The sequence below is a fragment of the Vidua macroura genome, chromosome 1, assembly GCF_024509145.1.
Source record: "Vidua macroura isolate BioBank_ID:100142 chromosome 1, ASM2450914v1, whole genome shotgun sequence".
In the NCBI taxonomy this organism is placed as follows: domain Eukaryota; kingdom Metazoa; phylum Chordata; class Aves; order Passeriformes; family Viduidae; genus Vidua; species Vidua macroura.
Window position 1 is genome coordinate 85,308,598 of NC_071571.1, and position 16,432 is coordinate 85,325,029.

Genomic DNA, 16,432 nt, shown 5'->3' on the forward strand with positions numbered 1-16,432 from the left:
CTACATGAAAATAGATTAGCTCAATCCAATAGTGTGGCACAACCAAGCCAAAAATCAAAATGAGCCTTTACTAATGGTCTGGCAACACTCTACAGGAAACAGGGAGTTCAAAAGGTCAAAGACTGACAACAGAAAAAAAAGAGACATTTTTCCACTGGTGTTAAGTAGTTATCAATCATAAATAACCAAAAAATGAATCAAAAGTCTTGAGCAAAATTAATTAATCATTTCAATATGAATTGATTTTCTCTAGAATTACTAATTCTTTTAAATCAATCAGCCAATGTTTTTAGTTCATGGAAGATAGGAGTTGTTAAATCTGCAATATATGTCTTCCTGAAATTCAAAATATTTTAAAAACTATTGCAGAAGTTATTATCTGCAAATTCTTTTAACATATAGAAACTATTAAACCACTGGACTTGATCATCTTCAATATATTTTCGTTGTAGATATGCCAATTTATGCTGGAGGAGGAGATGGAAACTTTACATAAAACATACAATTTTAGAAATATCTGCTTTAATGTCTGCATAGTCAAATTTTATGGTGACCAGAATTATGAATGGAATAGTTCCTGGCATGAGGATTTTGGGTGTGGATCTGTTTGGTTTTGGAGAAATAATTTCTGGGTTTTACTGAAAATATGTTTATTCCATTTGAATTAGAAAGTGTTTTCTCCACATCTTAATATAAGTGTTGTCCTTATGCAAGTTTTCTGGAGGCAAAAAATATGAATGATCAATCCTCAAAAACTTTCTGTATCTGCTTAAATTCTGACACATATGACTATTGGCCTCTGAAAATCTCTACTTATTATAGCTGTTGATAAATGAAGAAAATCTACTGAGATTCAAAGGCAAATTTTCAGTACGATCTGCAAAACTTCTCTGAAGTCAAAGGTGTTGCTCTGATCTATTCAAGCTCAGGGATCTGGCTTCCAGCTTCAGTTCTTATAATCCAATTCTGACATAAATACTTTATTAACTTAGAATGCATTCCTGCAACAACTTTTCCCTTTGAAGTATGTGGTGACTGTAGGTGGTTAGCTAGAGAGAGACAAATACAATAATCCAAATGTCAAAGCAAATTTTCAAAAAGGAAACTTTACACTTTGTAATGATAAAACACTGCCAAAGATATTACTGAAAAACAAAATAACCTCTGAAGACTTTAAAACTTAAATTAGAAGAACAAATAAGCTTTTGAACTCTAAAATTAGTGCAAATCTTAAAACAAATCCTAATTACAGAGTCACCAAGACAATTCTAGCAACATGAATCAGAAGTCTGCAGCCAGGAATTTTACAGTTTCAGTTAGCTCTTTCAGATGTCTGGATGTGCAGGTGTGCCTGTACATAACCTGTGTGCACACATACATGGATCTAATGCAAACACAAGGATGTATGCACACACAGCTTATCTCTTTGGTTAGCTCTTCCTGACATCTGCACGCATGTTTGTGCCTCAATGCACATACAATTACTGCACCCTGAGTATAATCTACTGAGTCTGAAGCCCTAAGGGCTGGCCTAAGCAAGCTCCCTAGCTCTCTGCATCTTTCATGCTTTCAGGAGTTTCATGCCAACTTCTGACTGCAAGCTACAGCACTGGAGCAGACCAACCCTTTAACGAGATATGACAGCTTTCTGCAGAAGACGAAATCAAAAGACAAACTCACATCATGCTTAAAGCTTGATGATTGGGAACTGATGCCAACAAACCACTTTGAATTTTATCAGCTGAATATTTAGTCCCAGATCAGCATCAGTGGTCAGAAGTGAAGAGAAGGAGTCAAGAGGACATCATGTGAGAGTACATGGGTGAGGAGAAGGTTTAAAAACAACACTCTCTTGCTGGACAATGGATAGAGCATATCCAGGTGTGGTACACAGCCACCTTCTGTTTCATAACACCTACAGACTGATACCAGAAATTAAGCTTGTCTTATCAAAGGAGGTGATTGATTTGGATTGAAAAATACATATGCTTATACTTGGAAGAAGTCAAGTGAATAAATTTCAGGATCTGAATCTTCCAGGACAATGAAATTCAAATCCAAGCTTCCTCTCCAGCCTGAAGAATACTCCAAAGACTATCCTCCTTGGAGAAAAATCAATACCCTGATCATGATGGCAAAAATCATGCAAGTTCATTAACTGGGTTCAGAGGAACGGGCTAAGAATAAAGAAGCAGAACCTTTCTTTGAATTTTCTTTGAAATAATGTTTGAACACTATTTTAATATCCTTGGCATTAAAGTCTCCTCCTATTGTGAACATTTTTTTGCTATTCTTTCAACTCTAACTTTGTCTAGACCACACCATCTTCGAAATAAACATGAAGTGATAATATAGGATACCACAAAGGGACTGGAAGTACAGATATGCTGGAGACCAGGCTACTTCAGCCTTTTCCCACTTTGTATATACATACATATAAATTCATAATTTTATTTTCCTTTGCAGTGTACTGTAGCCTGTGAGGTTTCTCAAAAAAATAAGTGATATATCCTTAGGAAACCAGAGCTTAATTTGTCAATATTTACTATTCCCAGGAAACTAATTTTCCTACTGTGAATAGCCTTGTTTCTTTGTGAATTTAGTGTGAAATACTAAGAAATCACATCTCTCCAAGCTATTTATTTCCAAAGACTGGTGTACTTCAGTTCACTGGAGGGAACTGCCCACTGCTCAGTTTTGGCAGAAACTCTTCAAGCACAGTCCCAAATTTAACAGACACAGAAGTTAAAAACCTGTGGAAATAGATACAACATATACCAACGCTTGGACTTCAACTGGCACAATTACAGCCTAAATAGGACAACCAGTGCTGGGAATTCTGCTCACTTGTGGGTATGCACTGCTTCAGATAACAAAGAAAAACCTGCTTTTGCAACAAATTATTGGTTGGTGAAAGCCACTCCCTTCCTTTGCCACTGTTTGCAATTAATCTTCTACAAGACTTAACATGTTTACTTTGGGGTTTTCTCCTTCCCCAGTGAGAAAATGCTCTATAAATTAAGCAACTTCAAGGGGTTTATCTGTGCCAACTGTCCATCAAAAAGGAATGAAGGTCTTACGTTTTAAGAGACTACAGTGAAAGTGTCAGAAGACTTTTGAGAACCTGAAGTAGGACAAGAAGGAATGATTCTAAAATGTAGATAAAGGCTAGCAACTCATAAAGGACATAGTCCAAAGCCAGTTAAAACCAATAGGAATTTTTCCATTGGCTCTAGTGAGTTCTGCATCGAGTCTCCAATGGTCAATCTAACTGTATGATGCCGAAAGAAAGCAATACTCTAAATTATGCTGCCATTGTAATTTCTCCAGAAAATCTTTTTCTTCAGTATACTTTCAAGCTCAATGAAAATCATAACAATGCCAGCTAAGAAAGCATAGCTCTGATTTTTTAAACAAAAAATTTGGTTCTAGATATCCATACTTCAATCCCTTCTGTTAAAGAAATGAGAAAGTAAAGGACCTCTAACAAAACACATGTGAACTGGATCCCAACAAATAGCAAGGATCCCAAAAAATAGCAAGGTTTTAAAAGCATGATCAAAACAGATTAAAAACAAAAATCCATAGAACCCAATGCATAGAACCCTATACTGATATATAATTAGTTGTCTAACTAATTGGCAAGGGTTTAAAAAACCAAAACACATATTAAATAGCATATGAACACATATTAAAAGCTAAAAGACCACTGCTTAGCATGATTCTTTCATTGATGTAAGTTTCAGCCACAGGAAATTAAAAGTAGAACAATACACTAAGTTCACAATCAAAACAAAAAACATTAAGAAGTCCCTAAGTATTGCCTTTCCATACCTTTCCATAGATAAAGGATAAAGTGGATAAAGTGTTTTTTTGTTTTTTTTTTTTTTTTTTTTGTTTCCCTAACTCAAAGAAGTTACATAGGATATATTTTCCCAGCTTCCTTTTTTTCCCCTGTTGGATGAGGGGGGAAAAAGTGTCAGAACTTTGGATAGGCAAGTTGCTTTTAATTAAATACTAGTTAATAACTTTGTCTGACTTGTACAACTGCCAGTATTTTTAGTTGATATTGTCTTTCTGACCTGTAGCCCTTAAACTAGAACAAGGACCTTGTTTAACATTTGTTAAATTTAGACAGCACCACTATCCACTATTACCCCCCTCGCACTGCTGCTGCACTAATCTCCCATGCCAGCTGCTCAAATGTTTACATCTGAAGGGCTTTCTGTTTGTGCAGAAACAGTCTCTGCACAATATCTCTCATCTGTACATTTGCCAGAATCAAGGCAAGAAAAGCCTTCCTGCTGGAATTCTTGATTAATAAATAGTTTTAAATGTTTCTTCTTCCCTCCCCCCTTCTGTCAAATCCATTGCCATTAGGTTTTTATAAGGCAAACCTCCACAGTGCACTTTACTGGCCTGACTTTTGTCCTGTGCAAACAACTGTAAATCAGAACAAGCTCCATTTAGAGTCAATGAAATCACACCATCTCTGTGCTGAAACTGGGAGAGACTGAAGTCAAGATGCATACCTGAGCATTTGATGGGATGGAAAGAAGAAAATGTTACCATCAGAGAAGGGGGGATTGTGGGGAATTTCACACTAACAACATAAATCTACTGGCAATCTCTCCATCTCACTATGTCAGTGCACTTCAGAGACTGCCTGCACAATTCATAACCTACCCACTGGTCACACCTGGCTCACAGCAGGTCACTGAGGTACTGACCCAGCAAAACACCTAAACAGGTGCTTGGGATGGCACTGAAAAAGTCTGTGGGGCCAATGCCTACGGCTACTTTCCTATTTAAGACCTCTGTAGGGCTACATCTTGCTACTTGCCTTGATCTGCTTTCTCTTCTGCCCTTGCAGCTGACCACTTACAAAACCAGAAATATTTTCCTTAGTTTGCCCGGGTGTTTTTAAATCTGCTTAAAAGTGCAAATGACATTGAAAAAAATAATTTAAGAAAGTGGAACTGACTACTTCATGCTGTTGAAAAGCCTTTCAAAAGACTGACCACTATTTGCCACACTCTCTGCTTCGGTTCGCATCCCAAAATGTTTCTTAGAATTCAAATGAAGGATTATACACCTGAAACAGAGTAAGAGAAAAAGCAATGGCTGAAATTATTCATAGTCCTTTCTGCTAAGCTCCAAGGGGAGGAACAGTATTGCAGCTGCATGTAAAAGACTTACAAAACCTAATTCAACAGTTGTCTATTGAAAAAAAAAAAAAAAAGAAAGAACACAAAATAGCTACACAGACTACAGGTGTTAGATGGTCTCTTTTTGTAGTGATGAAGAACTGAGAAGCACACACTAAGAAGTGCATCCAGTGCTACACAGTCTTTGCTTCATGCAGACAATCTTTGAGTTAAAGGAAGACCTGTAAGAGCCATTAAGTCTCATGTAGGTCTGACTTTGCATGAGAGAACTAAGCTATGAAGTTCACTTAGGAAAACTTCCCCATCAAAGTAAAATGCATTGTGTCCTGTCAGCAAGTGTTTTGCAAATCCTCCCTTACCTGCCATAAGATGTTATTGAGACATATGGTTTCACACGCTACCAAGCAGCTCAGTTTTGCCAACTAACAATAATGCACAGAACAAATATGTGTGGAAATCATGAGATCATCTAATTAAAAGAAATGTTATTGTATGCCACTACTTTTAATGAAATTGAGTCTTCACTGTCCACAGAAGAGGCTGGAAAGAAACCAGGTCCTATTAGCGCTCATGCCTCAGAAATTGTTTGCAAAAGAAAAGAAATTATACCTTAACTGGTGCTGAAAATTTTTGCTGTATCTAAAAATCTACATATGCTAATGGGATATTTTAGACTAATATAATGAATCTATGGCTACATGGGATTCAGATTATGCCACTACAAAACAAGTTTTACTGCCTAAAAAAATTTCCATTGTATATTAGAAATAGGGAATCAATGACATACTATTATTCAATTCTGATTTCATCTAGTAAAGGGCACTGCCATAAATACATCTAATCCTTTCACTACAGCAGTTACCACTGGAAAGCCTGACAAGAAATTCCAATTGTGAAAGGCCCAATCCTGGTATAAACTTTTGTTTAAAGGTGGCATTTTCCAGACCACTGCATGCTTACCACTAAGAACTATATGCTGAATGTGTTATGACCAAATGTGAATTACAAGGCTATTACAGACTATTAAGGGGTTCTGGTAATATTAATTACCAAGAAAGCAAAGCCTGAGCGGTTGACATGTCACTAGAAAAAACTCAAATGGAATTTTGAGTTTGTCTTTGGGTATTTTTTAATGTGCTTTTATTAATGCAAATTAAAAGCCATTGGTCTCATTAGCTGCTGCTTCTTTATTCTATTTTTTTTTTCAGTGTGTTAACTTCAGAACTTTTCAGTGAAATCAGTAACAAAAGATGAATCAGACATAAAAGGATTTGGGTGGTTAAGGGCGTGTCACCAGGTCTTAATTAAACATCCGAGGGAGATATCTGAGCCAACTTACACCAGACTGGCTGGGTACATCACCGTGCAGAGAATGATGCCATACAGCCCAGGTCTGGAATTGCCACACACAAGCCTAACTTAGCGTGCTCCTGTTAGGTTATGCCTCCCTAAATCACAATGGTTTGTGCTTTCCCGTCAATAAGTCTGACACATATCCATCCCTCTGATGTGCTCACTTCCATTTGGTGCCTGAATTCTGCTTCTGGGCATGCTGAACGTAGAAGTGTGGAGAAACCATGCTTCTAACCTCCTGCCTAAATTCTGACAGGATCCATAAAATGTGCAAATCTCCTTCTTTGTCAGCCAAGGGGCTTGATCCAATAGGTATATTTAAAGCACAACTAAGCTTCACAAAAATGCAACTGCCTGAAAAGGCAGCTATAGTATTTGCCTCTTGTCCTGTCCAAACCCCTGCTACAAGTTTGATGATTCAGTAAGAGTATGGTAAATCCAGGTCCAAAACCATTGTCTAGTTGAGAAATAACAAACTTTTCCCTCTTGTGAGGAGAGCAAGACTATTCTCTGTTCAAGGATATGACCATGAATTTAGCTAAAAAGAGACTGAGATTAGGGCATTCATCTGGGCAGGAAGCCATTTGGCTCCTCCAGTTCTAACTTTAGTGACTACTTACTTGCTGGATGTAACATCTGCTTAGCATAAAACACAGAAAAACATCTCTGGCACTGGAAGCCAGAGCTGCCACCGCACTTAAGTTACTTCATTACTGGTCTGAATAGTTAAGCTTGCTCTTGCTCTCTGAGTCACTGAATATTTTGGTATTTTTACAAAAGGGTGCTTCCCACATCAAGAATACCTCACAGCTTTGTTCCAGGCAGTCTCCAGCCCAGTAAATATTTTGGTTTTCTTTTTTACAAAGGAGGAAATAATTCTCTGATGCTGATATCTCTAAAAGCAAAAAAGAGAACTTAGTTCACTCACATTTTGGACAACAGTGGTAGGTGGTAATTCTCTAGAGTAAAAGCTTTAAATACCTGAATCTAACAGCTGATTTGAGATTTGAATCTTGAGCAGAGGCAGGTAACAGACACAGATGGGCAGAGTTTAACAAGCAACTGCTGCTGTGAAGATTTCAGTGGATTCAAAACTTGGGAAATCTGACTCTCGGCTGCTTATATTCCGACTCCAGACACCCACACTGTCAGGTATTTAAAACAGGCACTGCCAGGTATAGTTGCTCCCAATTCCTTTTGTAGATATGACCCAACTCAAGCCCTTTTGATTTGACTCAATTTCTCTGTGTTCATCTCAGAACATTTCTTGACAATACTTCCTTCAAAATGCCCTGCTAAAACCACCACAGAACCTGAAGATGATGACCTATCTTTTTAAAAACAGCAACATGAATACCATGAGCTGTGATGATTTAACTCTGAACCATGCAGTTCTAAATAAAGATACAGGTTCTGGTAACCACTGACTACTTGATAATACTTTATTTATAAAATAAAAACCATCATGGTCACTAAAAAGAAGCTTAAATGCAACTTCTACAAACTTAACACTCAGAAGTCAAATGGAAGGAAGTCCACCCTTAATGATTTCTTTTCAAATCTCATTACCTTAAGCCACTTTTGTGTGGTAAGGGCAAGAGCTGACAAGTGATTTTTGAATGCATGAAGCTGGCAAGTACAAGCTAAGCAGCACAGACAGAACAGGGGTCAGCTGACATGTCTCTTCACCAGATACTGTTTTTAATAGCTTGTAACTTCACCATGCTTTAACCATGGATGCTGAGACTTTCCATTCCAGGTGTCTGCCTTGGGCTATTTTTTTTTTTTTTTAAGTTTTTTAGCCAGAGTAGTTTGGCTGGTTCTGAGATGATTTTTTTTTTTTTTTTTTTTTTTTTTTTTTGCACTAACTCCAAGGACCTTTTCTTTGAAGAGGTCTAGTAACACCACATTGTGGAGCAAAAACTTGCAGTCTGGTGGTGGCAGACAGCCACTGTTTCAAGCTCTTGCCTTCTGCTATCACATACTGTAAGAAAAATTTAAGGATACTATAATATGCAAAACCATCTATGATTCACATGAGTGAAGACAGTTAATATCTTGTAAGTGCACACCACAAAAGGAGGTGGGTACAGCTCTCCAGCAGCCATATTCTGGCTGAAAAACACCTTCATGGTCTGCTTAATCTATAACTCTGCTCTGAGACAGAATAAAGTACATGTAGCTCATCCTCTAGCCATTTTTGGATGATTTGCAGATTAGGGGATTATAAGGATTTCAAGTCAATTTAATAGCATGCTCCCCAGTGAAATTTCCATTCAGTCAAATTTTTCTCCCTCTTGTATCCCAGTTAAATTTCTATTGCTATATATAAAGCATATTGCTTCCTGTCCCTCAGTAGATAAGGAGAAATAAAGTTGATCATTGGCATCTTTACTATTGAAATTCTCTCAATGCCAGCTTAAGCCCTGGGCAAATCTTTTGTCTTACCAAGGCAAGTTAATAGTAATGATTTTTTTCATTTTTTTTCCCCCACATTGCATCACAGGCTATCAAAAAAAAACCACCTAACTCTACTGTGATGGTGAACATTATGCTGAGATATATGGTATTTATTAGATCTCTTTTTCTTCTAATCATGTCAACAGCTGCACAAATGAAAATCTACCTTCCTTAGTGTCATCTTCTGGCATCTAACTACCGGCTTACAGGTACACTTTAATGAAAGACTGGGGTGAACAGCCCTGTCTGCTGCAGCCTTTAGACAACTTTCCATACTCTGTTGAGTTTCATATTTTGTAAACAAAATTACACTAGGAAACATTGTTTCAAGGCCAGATCACAACCTATATCTTGGACAGTGCATAGATAGCTTTAACTCTACAAAGTGCAACATAACTACCCCAGGATTTGTCCCAGCTAATAAAGAAATAAAAACACTTGATGTGTTGTCAGGAGACCAGGAAGGGAGAACATGAAACCAGGAATTTAAAGCAAACATGATTGTCAAACACAAGAAAATATTAAAAGTGGATGGCTGTTAACTCAACTTCCATGTAGATGACATGGGCAGAATTCTCATTCCTATTGCCCTGAACAGTACCTGTTTATGTGACATGAAATCCTTGGGAGGAAAGGATATTACCTGATTACCTGGGACCTGACATGGTTGAAGAGAAATAATATTCACTTAACTGTACCTGATTCTTCTTTCCACCCATTCTGAACTGACAAAGCATACTATGAATAGTGTAACTCCTGCCATCAAAGAGGGCAGAGAAGTTACAGCTAGAGTACAAGGCTCTTAAAAGGTAAATCATATATGTTTTTAAAGCCCTTATATTGAAAAGAGTAGTTGCCATCACTTAAGAAGCGATCACCAGGATTACTAATGCATCAGAATTCTTGATGATTTTCTTCTGGAGAACAGAACTTTTCTTCTGGAGAAAAATCTTGCAATTATTCAGGTACGTTTGCATTATGAAATAAAAAAAAACCCAAATCTCCCACACATATCCTCAAAGTATCTGATAACTGTTTGGTATTTTAAATGACATGTTTCTTTTCTTCTTGTAGTTTTACATATGAACATACATAACCATAGCATGACAGACTCTTTAAGCAGAGAACTACTGGACTATTTGCTTCATTTAATTAATTGATTCTATTACGGGCAAAACTTACATTCTGACATACACTAAAGACAAGTTATTTTTAAAATGGTGCTGATGAAGTGCTGATGAAGATCCTCCAACATTGCACTGCTGCAGCCCTGTTTGAACCAGAGAAACCCTGTATGATAAGACTTTGTGCTGAAGTTTCGAAACCTCAGATAAGTGTTCCTGGCTGTACTTCTAAATATTTGTTCTCAAGCTGATATATTACATAAACAAAGTCCACATCAGATCTACACATCTTTCAGCACTTGGGATGTGTTTTTTCACTCTTGATTTATGAAAACACGAAGGCCCCAAAAATAAAACCGGCTAATTTTAGTACTGTGTTCCAGTACCGTGTTTTATCTTGATCAACTGTTTATATGAGGACAGTGACACCAAGTGGCAGAGAGAACTCAAGTTCCTTTTTTGTTCCCAGCTGTTGTGAGCTCGAGCTCTGACAGTCTGCCTTTGGCACAGAAAAAGCTGCATACAGCTAACTGTGCTGCAACTTCCAACTGCTTTACCTGTATGTTCTATATTTCAGTAGCATTTGTTTTGTGAAAAGTTAACCTGGATATAAACCTCATCTGCTCAGCACAAAACTGTTCTCAGATTAAGGGAAAGGATTTCTGCTTCATTTACAATACACTGTTGGATTTTGTGTCCTTTACTGGTGTGTGGTGTAATGAATTGCTGCACTTTGAGGATTTTCATGGAGAAGTCTTTTCCTGCATTGTTACACCCTCTCCCTAAGCTAACAAATTCTTTTCACCTTTATTTTTGCTGATACTGTGAAAAAGTGTCCCTTCACCTCAAGCATAAGTGTTGACTTTGCCATCTTCACTTTGAAAATCTGCTTCTTCATCAACAATTCAAAGTATTTTTAGAGGCATTAATAATTCCAATACTAATTAGATAAATATGCCACTGAGAATGGTTTGGTGGTTAAAAATTAATTTAAGTTGTGCTTGAATAAACACCTAAGGGTCTATTATTTCTTATACTTTTATTCCATTATTTCATATTGCCCAGTTTAAACAAAGAAACAAACAAAGTCAAAATCAATACCCAGAATATAATCATTATATTTTCTTTCCTACAATTCAGTGTACACCCCCACCACATAATAGTGAGAAAAGGGTTTAAACTAGTCATATGAAAGTTCATGCCTTTACCTTCGAAGTACTTCACAAGTTAACTATTTCTTTATAGGCAAGAAAGATTTTCTTGATCCAGCCAGTGTAACTCCTGGTAGTGTACCAAAAGCAAGATATTTTTCTTTCAGAAATAAAACTGAAACTGCCTTGAGGTCCAACACAGTAAAACCAAAACAGTTTCAGATGACCCAAAACAGTACTAGAGAGCAGACCTGAGGTAACCACAAAAGAGGAAGCCTCTAGTGGATGACATTTTGCCAATAATCCTATCTCAGCAATGGAGCTTCTATATGATGATCTCTAAATACATAATTCACATATATGGGCATGTAAGATACCACTTAGTTGGAACAGCAATACTTAGTTCCACTGAAGTAAATGAGGTATCTTTTGAACAAGCAGTATAACAAATTATTCAGAATGATTGAGGGTCTCAAATCTAGTCCACGAGGAATTGCTGAGCTTTTAAAATTATGAAGTGTTTTTGCTGGTGTTTCCATTTGAATTTATCTTAATAAAAAATTATCTACGTCAACTATCTGTACCAAGTTTGCAACATTTTTGAATTTTTCTCCTAAGGCATCACAATTGTTGAACTTTTTCTTGAAGCCCATCTAGCCTCTTGAAGAGATGGACTTTCTGCGCTGCTGAGTGAATCTGTTAGACTTATTTAATACACCTTCTACAAGCTTGAACACAATACTACCAAATTCAATGCAACACAAGGTCAACACATTCTTCATGTGCTCATGTTTTAGCGGGATTGGTGCTCATACAAATACAGGTGTCAAATCAGAAGTGAAAGACAAACACTGAACAAGGGCTACATTGTTCTTCAAGATTAATTCCTCTTATGAAGAAAGTGGGAAAAAGTTAAATCTCCAACTTGCTCATTTAACTGAATAAAAATAAAACATTTTTACCTCGTCAAGAACCCTTTCCTCCCTATAAACTGGCACCTTTAGAAGATATTTACATGGTCAAAATGGTTTTCAAATCTTTTTTCGTCAATGTCAGAGGGAAAAAAAAAATTAACAATTTGCCCTATAAAAATCCCGAGAAATATAAGGTGATGTCTCTCCTCTGGGGAAAGCACCAAACACCTTTACCATCATATTGTCACTTGTGATTCCTACTCTTCCTCCTCATTTTTTTCTAGTACTTGCGTATCAAGATATTGAGATTAATTTTTAATGGCAGTGAATAGAAACCACAAAATTATTTTATTTTGGCAGAGCTTGTGATGCTTTTTCTATGCTTTTACTTAGTCTATTTCAATTACACATGATCACCCTCTTCTAGAACTTTCCTTTAGTAAGAGAGGTCTATTTATCTATTAAACTTTATGGAGTTGCCCAAATTTTTAGTATCACAAGAAACTTTTCCATTTCAGTAATCTTTTATTATGAAGTCTTCACAGATTTGCAGAGTTTGGCGGTTTTACACTCCATAGCCAATCAATTTTCTATTTCTCCTTTTGGATTCCTCTCATATTACTCTTTTCATCTGGGATTTGTTCTCTTATTCCTTCATTTTTTCCACAGTTCCCTGGCACCCTTCTATGTGGCTAGTGAGTTCTATATTTTGCAGATCCACACTCCTTTTACAAAGTTCTGTTTATGAAAGGGGGATTCAGAGCTGAACCTCACATTTCAAACTTCTATCACATCATCAGTTTTCTCTAGGTTTTGAAAATATGATAACAAAAAGTCAAATTATTTAAAAAAGTAATAAAAAGATGTGCCATTTATTATAGTTACTATACCACCAGAACCATCTTAGAAAATATTTAGGATTCACACTTCCTAATCTGATACCTTCCTATTTGGATCGTCATAAATTGATAGACTGTCACTTAATGTTTCTAAATGTGGTTTACAGGATTTTAATACCCCAAACCCTACTGAGATACTTAACAAAAATCCTATCTGTTTTTTTCCAGTGTAAACTCTTCAACCCCAAGCTCCTTATGAAACAAATAGAATGCTGCCATGCTGCAGAAGTCAGATACAGGGATGAAAAGGAAAGGTGTGGTTTTATAAGAAAAGCCCCCTTTAAATAGCTTTGGTAAGGCAAACATTGTCTTGCATCATGCAGGACTGTCACTGCCCATGTCTCAATACCCAAGCTCTTCTCTCTCACAACTGCTAGGAATTTAACACTGAAAGAAAATTTATTCATAGTGAAGCTAAAAAGTTTTATTTGAAGACAATGCATTATATTTTAACTTCATGAAGATATGCAAACTGTGCACTCATGTAACAAAGCCTGCTAAAGCATAAGCTACTTCTACTTGGCTATGCATCAGGAACAGCAGTGGTTTCTGGTTAATTCAAACTGCAGGAGCTAATAGGAATGCAATAGCATCTATAAGCTGTGTTAGTACTTACATCCAAGCTTCCTTCACTTGTAGATGCAGAACTAAAAACATCCTCCTCACCACAATCTCTGTTCATCCTCAAGCATTCTTCTGTCTGCAACACAAACAAGTGTCCTACACAGCAGCAGCAAAGGAAACCAAACTGCAAAAACATGCCAGAGCAAAATACCAAACCCCATCACAGAACCAAGACAAACTGTCTCAGTAGTGCTGGACCTGATTGCTGAGAAACTCTGAAGTAGTCTACAAAATTCTCTGATGTAGGCAAGGAGCTAAGAAAGCCATCAGCAAAAATATTTAAGAATACAAGAAAAAATTCTTAGGCAAGGATAAAAATAGGGAGTAACTAATTCCTATAATATCAGGGACCAGACTGCTAGTCTCTGCTATACCCACAGACACAATGAAACCAGCAGGGAGCTCCTTCCTTGCCATTTCTCCATGAAGGAACTGTTTCTGTGTGCTAGCATGTACCTTACTTAAGCCTAGATCCCATGATTGTCTGCATAGCACCTCTACTCTACTGATTGTTTAGCAGTGTCAATTTGATCTGGACTTAGCCTCAGGCAAATGATTACACTTAACATCGAAAAGAAATGGCATTCATGCCACCTTTAGGTGTTTTTATGCCAGCTGCAGGAGAACAGAGGGTAACTGATCCAGCATAAAATTAGAATGGAAGAGAACAAGATGATACCTGATCTGGCATTAAGCCTGCCAGTACAAAGTCAACCAAAGAAATACTTTTATCAAATTTGTACTAGCCATGGGAGTAGGACTTTTCTTTCATTCTATATCACAGTGTTTTCAATATAATGGAAAGGCTTTTTTTAGAAAAGTTAGATCTGGTGTATTGTCCTACCACAATTACTGCTCTCAGTGAGCCAGCTGAGAAAGAAAGCATGTGCATGGGCATGGAAATCTGAGCATAGGCCTGTAGTGTGCAGTGACATCTGATCCAGGACAATTTGCAACACAGGCTAACACTCTTCTTCTCTTGCAGAAGAAATTGCCTTCCCCTTGCAAATGCCTGCAAGTCTGCAGTCCTACTACTGTGCAGAACTTTGAACATTCTTCCTATCAAATAGTTCTAATATAGAGACTGTGCATGACCACATACACTCCTCACCACTGCAAATGATAATGCAAACAAACAAACAAAAAATAGACAGACCCAACTTAAGCCTTGCGGGGGAGTAAAAATGTAAAAAACCCATAAAGAGCAGAGTTTAGGCACCCTGGGGTTTTGATTCCAGGTCCCTGAAATCATAAGGCATCCCATCATCTAATCCCTTCAAAAACCTACCAAATCTTTCATTAAAAGAACTTTATTAATTTGCCCCCATCCTGCTAAGTCTGTTCAGCAGTTTCACTGCTGTTTTGGTTAGAAAGCTTTCACATTAGCAAGCCAGATATATTATGCCTAATTAACACCTGCTTGCTCCTGTGTGCTCTGCTCTTCTTCAGTTTTAAGTAATTCTTCCACCTATGGTGTTTTAAATTCCCAGAGGTTTGTGAAGGCAACAGTGACCTCTTGCTTGACTAAACAAAATGGCTGATTTAGTTTTTCCTACAGAGTAACTGCCATTTGAAATTAAGTGCCCAATAAAGGAATGACCAAGGAAAATCAATTAACTTGTCAGGACTATCAGCAAGAAAGACTTTTCCTCAGATTTAGAAGCTGTTTCTCATACTTATTTGTACAGCTCCTACTTTTTCCTAGGTCAAATACAATTTTGAATTTAATTCACCCTCAATGTCCTTAGCATTTTTTCAAATTTTTATTTTGAAAAACTCAGAGGATCTTTTGCTTTTATAAGCAGAGAAAGAGAACAAAAAAAAAAAAGAGAGGAGCTTGAAATCTTTGAACACATTTCCAACTCAGCTGCGAGAAACCCACTGCAGTAACCATTGAATTAGGACGCTTTGTAGAAACTTTTGCTAAGATTGTAAGCATTAATACTTTAAAAGTTAAAACTGATCTGCTTCAGGAGTTAGAACTGCAAGGACACAGATTTCACACCCAAGTTCAGTAAAATGGAATGAGAGGACAAGGTATGATGCAGAAATTGGATGCTGTAATGTGTTTGCTTCTTCCAGAGGAATTACAGCCCCACAGCATGCTCTAGAGGCTCAGGCTGACATCCCTTGTTTGTCCTTGATTCTTCTGAGGAGATACAGTATTATCGCCCCAGTTATGATTTTTTCCCTTCTATATAGGAAGTATTTTCTTACAGTGGAAAAACACTCTGAAAGTGACCGACTTCTTATCTCATAAAATAGTTCTCATGTGTCCTTTATAAGATATTAAGAATAGTTTAGTATCTATGACAGAAATAAGGTTTTCCAACATGGTAATTCAAAATGTCCATAAAGGATTCTATTCCCTAGCAAAAGCACTACAAATTTAATAATGAATAAAAGGCAGACAATTGTGAGAGATTTTGAAAAGCCTTCACAGTTTTGCAAATGTGACTGAGATGACTGGATAAGAAAAACACCAGTCCATTAACAAGCAAATGTCTCTTTCTGCCAGTTAATCAGATACGCAGCACTCCAAAAGCCTTGGAGGGTTTAAACTAGAAAAAAGAAAGCTCCCTTTTTCCTCTGACATCCTAGAGTATTAAACACTTTACATCCAAAATAATTTAACACCAATATTTTTAGTAAAGACTACAAAAACTATGGAGTTAAAAGCCCACTATTTTTTCTATGTTAAGTCAGAAAGTTCTTCTGTGATAAACAAAATATTCTTCA

The 16,432-nt window shown here is 37.0% G+C and overlaps 1 protein-coding gene across 2 annotated transcripts in view; it reads right to left on the minus strand.

The window, feature by feature from the left end:
* Window positions 1–16,432, minus strand: part of COBL (cordon-bleu WH2 repeat protein) — a 155,914-nt gene that overhangs the window by 82,011 nt on the left and 57,471 nt on the right. The gene's annotated exons all lie outside the window — the stretch shown is intronic.